This window comes from Porites lutea, chromosome 2, assembly GCF_958299795.1.
Source record: "Porites lutea chromosome 2, jaPorLute2.1, whole genome shotgun sequence".
Lineage (NCBI taxonomy): Eukaryota > Metazoa > Cnidaria > Anthozoa > Scleractinia > Poritidae > Porites > Porites lutea.
In genome coordinates, this window is record NC_133202.1 from 26,306,437 (window position 1) to 26,314,247 (window position 7,811).

At 38.8% G+C, this 7,811-nt stretch overlaps 1 pseudogene; it reads right to left on the bottom strand.

The window, feature by feature from the left end:
• Nucleotides 1-3,161: 3,161 nt before the first annotated feature.
• LOC140928134 (uncharacterized) lies at nucleotides 3,162-7,300 on the bottom strand (annotated as a pseudogene).
• Nucleotides 7,301-7,811: the final 511 nt, after the last annotated feature.

Genomic DNA, 7,811 nt, shown 5'->3' on the forward strand with positions numbered 1-7,811 from the left:
TTCACTATGCAAAAAGGGGCCATTTTACGGAAGTGTGTCAACACTTTTGTCCCTCATTGCCTGAATGCGAAATTGTGCTACTGCACACAAGTTGAGCCGTGTATAACACTAATTTTAACTGAAATTAAAGGAATCAATGACATAATTATGTTATTGGTGGTGGGGGTGACATAGACTTATTCACGACCGAATTATAGGGCCAATTCGAATTACGCGATGACGTAATAAAAGGGCTGCGATATCCAGAATTAACGTCGATATGGTTTACAAGCTAAAAACTGACGCTGAAACTCGCGCCTATATACAACTTTTGATGAATTTCAAGGGGGTGCGTACTGAAAATATTTTTAATAAAGTGGATATTTCTCGTTCTTCACTTTATCCTATTGTTAAGGCCAAAACAATCACGGATAGGGTAAGGATTGACACGTAGTGGGGATAGTCACTGGCCGGCCACGGAAATGTGGAGCGTTAGTGAGGAGCGGCCGTCACTGCGTTCAATATCGAAACTACGGAAAAGTGAAGGTAAATTCATGGCCAATTCAATAAAAAACTAAGGATAGCGTAGCAAACATTGAAAGTGTACACCAAAACAATTACTTTCATCCCACCTCGTGACACCCTGTGTGACATGATAACGCAACGCAAATAGCGTGACATAAGCGCATATGTCTGGGTATTTCGACTGCATTTCTCAAGCGAAACCCTGTGTTTTTGTGTATTGTCGGCAGAGAAAATGAAAAGAGAACTTTGAAACGTGAACTGGTATTTGACTCTCAAAGAAAACGACAGCTCAAACTGAGGAAAACACTGCTTCCTTCGTGTTACAACGGTTAACCACGTTTCGGCAAACGGAAAGTAACAATAGTCTGTTATAACCTCTTAATGTCGACATGTATTCTCGTGGTTAACCGTTGAAACTCCTTATTTGCACCACATCGCTGGAATTTTTCTCGCCAAGAATACGTATTGCGAAGCACTTTCTACATAACGGAATCTTCTTTTGCCTTTTGTGAGGAATTAGCGCATAAAAAAGGAAAATTTTCCAGCGCACGGCTGTCATCGATCACGTGTTATCCCGCTTTGCTTGTCATCAGGTGAACTTCTGGGCCAAAGTAATTGCTGTTTTGGCGATGATACAAACTGGTGTGTCTATTTTGAAAACAATTTCTTTGGCATTATGTGATTTACGAGCTGGGAAATGAAATAGTTGTCCGTCCAACATCAATAAACAATCATGCCACTGAATAAATGGCAGGCGGTCATGTAAAATCATTACAAAAGTACATTCCTAACCTCAACGCCTACCTACGCTAAAGGTTTGGATCAGTTAGGTTAGAAAAGGTCTCCAAAAAAAAAACACATCTATATATATGGCACAGCACAAACGGCTGGCCCATCATTTATGAGGTTCATAACCTGTATATTGTTCACGTCCTTTCACTAATGGCAAAGGTCAATGTCAAAAATATTGCATGTTCGCTCTGTTACTCTGCAGTACTTCATTCGCTTAAGTTAACCATTTACCAGAACAATTTTCATTGTACCTTAATGTTTCCATCCTTTTTCCACTATTGATAATACTTGTGAAAACATTACATCCGCAGCAACGGCATTGATCACAACACAAATCATTTCGTCTCGACCCGACAGGGTATCAGGAACGCGCGCGGGGGTACAAGATTAAGTAATGACATACGCTTCGTACATTTTACTCTACGTATACTACAAATCAGGACGAAACTCTATAAATTGATGTTTAAAAACAAACGATTTGGCCCATAGAGTAACGTCATCGCACAAAAATTCAGCAGCGTCAAAAATCTAGCCGGAAAACACAGATACATATTTCAGACAATCAGGGACAAAAGTAGTTGACACACTTGTTTAAAACGGGTGCTTTTAACAAACATTTAATTCTTTTATTATTTCATTCCTTTTAAACGCCGTAAATCCCCCGACCCCCCGAATCAATGTTGTCTGAAGTTAAAAAAAGACTTGAGGGTCCAAAATTCAACATTGATTTTGGGGGGAAGGGGTTGGGATAAACGGGGGAAGGGGATAAGTATGTTCACTATGCAAAAAGGGGCCATTTTACGGAAGTGTGTCAACACTTTTGTCCCTCATTGTAGTTCGATCAATTATCTACATCGAGTCGGCCCGTTGAACCCGAAATAATGCGAAATAGCTTTGAAATACGCGGTTAAGCTAATTTTCCTCATGATGAATACAGCTCCACCAGCTTTGAACAGCGTTTATGGCAGAGAAAAATTCTTTTGATATGACAAAATTAATTTTCAAATCATGTGTGTCACTGAGGTGCGGTGGTCAAGAGTTGCTTGCACGTGCAGATAAGCCGGATTCTTCTCCCGGCGACGCTGTTCTCTGTTTCTTTGCACCGTTTTGTTTTTCTGTTTAATCTCCTTTTTTTTAACACTATTTTTCCTTTTGGCCTTTTTTTCTTTATTCTTACTGCTGACCCTGCTGGTCATGCACTTGGATCAATATATGTTTTAAGCGTAAGTCCGGAGTATTTTTTTGGAAAAGGGATTTAAAAAGCTCTTAATCTGCATACTGGCCAAGCTTACAACCAGAGAAAAACCATAAGCTGTCAAGACCTGTCCCTCCTCTGAAATAGCTGAATTTTTTTCAACGTGTTAGTTAACATCATGACAAACAACACACAGTACACCACAAACTGTACTAATTTACACCCAACACCCAGCAGTGGCCCATTGGTGAAAGTTAAACTTGCCTTTGTACATCGTCTTAATCATCAATATTATTACCCTAAAATCTCCACTGGGTTTGCCCGCAAAAAATAATTAAACGAAACCTTTTATTGGTTTTCGGGATTTAATTACAGAATTACAGGTGTATGCCCAATACTGTATTAAAATGCGGTAAAGCAACAAGATTCAAGATTTCCTTGGAGACATCCCCCCCCACTGGTATGAGAAAAGATGATACTTAGTTTTAATATCACCTCACTACAATTGACCCGATAAAATTCTGGTGGTGACGTAATAGAATAAAGACCAGGTGGACGAATTAGGGGAGTTGAAGAAAAGGCAGTTTATAAACCCACGAAAGGCACGGTTTTGTTAACACTCAATGGGAAAATGGATGAGGCAAGTATGAACCAAAATAATAGAGGATTTTTCTGGACTTTATTCTTTAGCTGACACAGACTCGAAAACAACAGTTGCTTTAGAAACCTCATTACATCATAACAGAAGTCTAACGTCTTTGTTTTAAAGTCCAGATGATCACATGACTCCTGCTTACTGCTGAGCTTTTGGTACTTCCTCAATGAAGATACGATTCCTTGAATGCCAACCAGTATAGGCGTCAGCAAGCTTATGGCCAGTAACGCACTTTCCAACCCAGAATCCCACTCGCACCTTTCCTTTTTGAATGTTATTGCAGTGACCTTCAATGTGGCGGTGACGGTGAAGATTGTGGTTTGTACTTGTTCGCATGAAGAATGCACCGTCAATAGTTCCTGGAGAGCTGCACTCGGCTCCATTAAAGCTGAAATACCAGCGACTACAGCATAAGGCACAGTTGTAAATCCCGATATTACCATTATAGTAGACATGGAGGGAAGTGTCCGGGTATTTCTTCACAAAATCACAGTTCTGAACAACAACCAAAAAAAACAAGAAAGAAAGAAAATATTTAAAATCATGTCATCCGTGACACCATGAAAGTCAATTATATTGATGAATTCTTCGTTTTGAGAAATTTATCAACAGTATTGTTTTTCTTATTAAACAGGCATATTGCTTGCTTACATATATCAATCCTGAATCTTTGTGGTCGTCCTTTTTCCAAGTGCACTCCTTCCAGTTCATGTGTGAAGCCAGTCGTGGCGTTCCACGGTCGCCTTTGTCCCCTGGCTCTCCTTATTGTCCGGCGGAACCCTGAATCCCAGGCTCTCCCTTTGCTCCTTTCTTTCCATCAGCACCACGTGGTCCTTGGGTCCCAGTTTTTCCCGGGCTGCCCAGGTCTCCTTTGGCTCCATCTCGGCCAGGTGCCCCAGGGGCTCCTGGGACGCATGTCATGTATGTCCACATCCCGGTTTGCCCGCCATTATTATAAGGTGGACAAGATGGAACAGGCTGCCAAATAGTAACCATTGAGTTAGTAACGTCTGAGAAGCAGCGCCGATATCCTTGTCCCAGGTCCCCAAAAGACTCAACGAATTACCGGAAATAGGTTTCGAATTTCCTTTCATCCTGATTGGCAAATCGACAAAAGCTTTTTTAAAAGGCCAATCACGGCGCATACTTAAATCCTGGTACACAGGTGGGGGCCCAGAACAAGGATTTCGGCGCTGTTTCACAGACGGATTTAACCAGCGGTTATGACGCAGGCTACCAAAGAGAGAAAAATGTTAATAATTATATAATACACTAATTGCTTTCAATAATTTGTCCGCCAAGACAATTATATAGCGTTTAATTCAAATGAGTAGACTGAGCGATTTTCCTTAATTTACAAGTTTGTTTAACTTATAGATTTTCTGACCGTTTTTAAAATATCGATTGACGTTGACTTAGTACATGAAATCATACCACGTAACTTTTACTAGTTCGTAACCTTGAGATTTTAAACAGCCTAAGAAAATGTGTAGGTTCCATAACGTTTAATTTTGGTATAAATGCAGTTACCTTGGTGTCTGGTGTTTTATTGTCCATAGCAGAGCAGGAAGCAGTCATCAACGATAAAATCAGAACAAACAACATGGTGGACAAAGAGAAGTCAACTTGTGATTGCATCATCATGGTTTTCAGTCTAGCTTGTCCGAACATTAAATGATCCTTCATAATATGAAATAATTTGAAAACCTAAGTTAGTTACTCGATTTTATTACTACGGAAAAAATAATCCAGTCGTAGTAAAACATACATTAATAGACTGAAAGCAGGGAAACTCATCCTTAAAATTCAACAAAATAGAATTTAAGGTGGCTCCCGAGAGTATTTACTAATAACCCTAGCTATCTAGGATACGTTACAGAGGGAAAGCTAGTTACTTTGTCTTCGCGATTTTGTTCACGAGATTCACCGTTATATAAGAAGGTTCCTTTATCAAATTTTATTTTCTGGATTAAGGCCGTTGCCATGGCAACATCACGTCCTTAGACAGGCAGTAAGTTTGTCATTTTTGATCGTTTTTTCTGAATGTTTCTTATTTCCCTCGGTGAAACGTCTTTAAACTTTGCCACTTTATATAAACGATATAGCTTAACATTTTAAAGTGGAAAAAACATGAGGTCATTAAGACGGTTTTGACGATATTTTGAAATTTGTAATTTTTCTTAATAGAGAAATTTAGTTCTTACAGATCTTAACAAAAAAAAAGACAGTATATAGGTACTGCAACTGTTAAGAAATTAGGCCATTTTTAAAACAAATTACCGAAGGAAACGCGAGAAATTCACGGTTAATTTACTACGCTGACGTCACAAAAATCGGAAAAAACACGGGTGGTTCCACAGGATCCACAGTAAATCACTTTACGGAAAACAAATTCTATAACCTCCAGTGGAAGACAAGCGGCGAAATAAAACCGATTTCCTCAGTCAATTCCTAGAATCCTCCAAACCTGTTAAAAGCTTTAAAAGCAAAAAAGGGAGAATATGATATTTTGACATGAGGTAAAAGCACCTTGAGAAAGGTAAAGAAATAAAAAACGTTGGTGGGAAGCGCGTCAGTCTGGCTTGTCACTAACTCCTTTACAGCAGCTGTGAAATTAAAAGACTAGCACTGATTATGCTTGAAAGTTAGCATAAACAGTTTTCCTGAAGTCAACTGAATAAACTAGTAATTTTTTTGGTAGTGTAAATTCAAGCTTAAACGGCATCTTTTAATCCAATTCTCAAGACAGCCTTGTACTTAAACGAAGCGACTAAATCTCAACTGAACGAAACGAAAACTTGTGTCTTATCTACCAGTTCTAGACAAGACAGAAAGGTCAGGACTCACAACCACGGGATTGCAAACGTTTGAAATTTCCTTAGGACAAAGCAATAAATATTTTCTTCAAAAAATCTATAGGAAGCTCCGCTTTAGGAATACATGTCTTTTCACCGATGTCCTTGTATCCCTTTTTGTGAGTGCATGATTAAATTTCAGCTTGTGGTTTTTTTCTTTTTTTTAATCGCATCATTGTTTATGTACTGTTCTTAGCATTCACTCTTAAGTTCGCGACTGGATATTGTTTCAGGTTGATTCTAGTCTTGTTGGTTGATGTTTTCCTGATTAATTCGTGATCGAGAAATCACCGTGACTTTATAGATAGCAGATTACTTCAGTGACTCTCAACTTTCCACAACTAATCTTGAAGAATGTTTAATACACATGAGGAACCTTACGATCCGACAACGGCGATGTCCATGAAAACTTCACTGAAAAATACACCTCGCATCCTTTCTAACTATTTTGCGATTATCCGAAGTCACCCTGTTACTTAAAAGAAGCTAAAAGGGAATTTAGGTCGGAGCTGGAGAGAGGGGAACGCATAGAACGCGCCCGACTTCAGACAAAGATGGTAGAATTTATTCGCCTTACCGTTCCTGTTCTCAAGTAAACTTAAAATTTGGTCTTTTCGCTTCATACACTGTAGTTGTACAGGAACAGCAAATATATTTTACAAAAAGGCGTGATACAGTTGTAGAGTTGTTGTTTTGCTCATTAAACCTATTGTTTTGTTTTGTTTTTACCCTCCCGTGGCCGTCGCCGTCGTAGTTTCCTAAGGTCCTTTTGTGATGAATTCAAAGCACGAAATCCGGCCTTAAGAGTTTGAATTACGTACTTACTGATAAATTCGAAGCTTTAAGCGCACTATTAAATTCATCTGTTCTCGTAGAATACTTCGTATTGTTATCTAAAATAATCGTTTATTTGAGGTTCTGAGTTTGAGCACTATTGGTTGCTTTTTGTTCTATTCATTGTTCACGAAAACGTTTTTGTGGGCTTTTTGTAGGTACCGTCATCACAAAATTAACGAAGGAACTAAACAATAGTTAATAAGATTTCTTCTGGGGGCCGCTTTAATTGTTTGGGTGGTTGTATTGTTTCTTTTGTTGTGGGTAATCTGTGCCTCGGTACCTACAGATTAGGAAACCGTTTTTCTGCAGAGCTTTTAACCAGAAAAAAAGTGGTATATTAAAACAAGTTACGAAAACAGAGTCTACAAAGAAAATTTTTTTCAAAGACACCAATCTTACCTCCTTCCCTTGTTTTCGAGAAAAATTATTTTGGCTGGAGAAGGTGTTGGTTCAAGGCCTTTCAAACAAATGCAGTGTACGTCATTATTCATGTGCTTCAAAAAAGGTAATGCGAAAATACTATTGGTTGCTTCCTAACTTGTTCCCAAGTAACAGAACATATTAATGCAAACTGTGTTGCGCTGGTTAATGTGTCGTTTGTCATTGTTAGGCTTTGCAAATCTTAACTAACGACGTGAAAATGCCTAATTTCACGTTTAGTGGAGTCTGATGAACTCAAGACAACGACATTATTTTTTTCTTTTCCTGAACTTTCTATAATTTAGCTTTGAGAATTCAACTCCAGAAAAATCGCCGCCAATTTACGAATTGAACGAGATGGAATAAGCGCGATCAAGTTTGAAGCAGCGCGAATTCCCTTTGTATATTAAGTGACGTTTTCGTAGCCGTCGGTGTCCGTCGTTGTTGCTTAAACTCCCTAATGTATGTCGACTGCGGTTTACTCGCAGACAACAAAAAAGCTGGGATTCTCTTTGAAAACTTGAAGTCTTCTTAATGGTCATCATTAACAAAT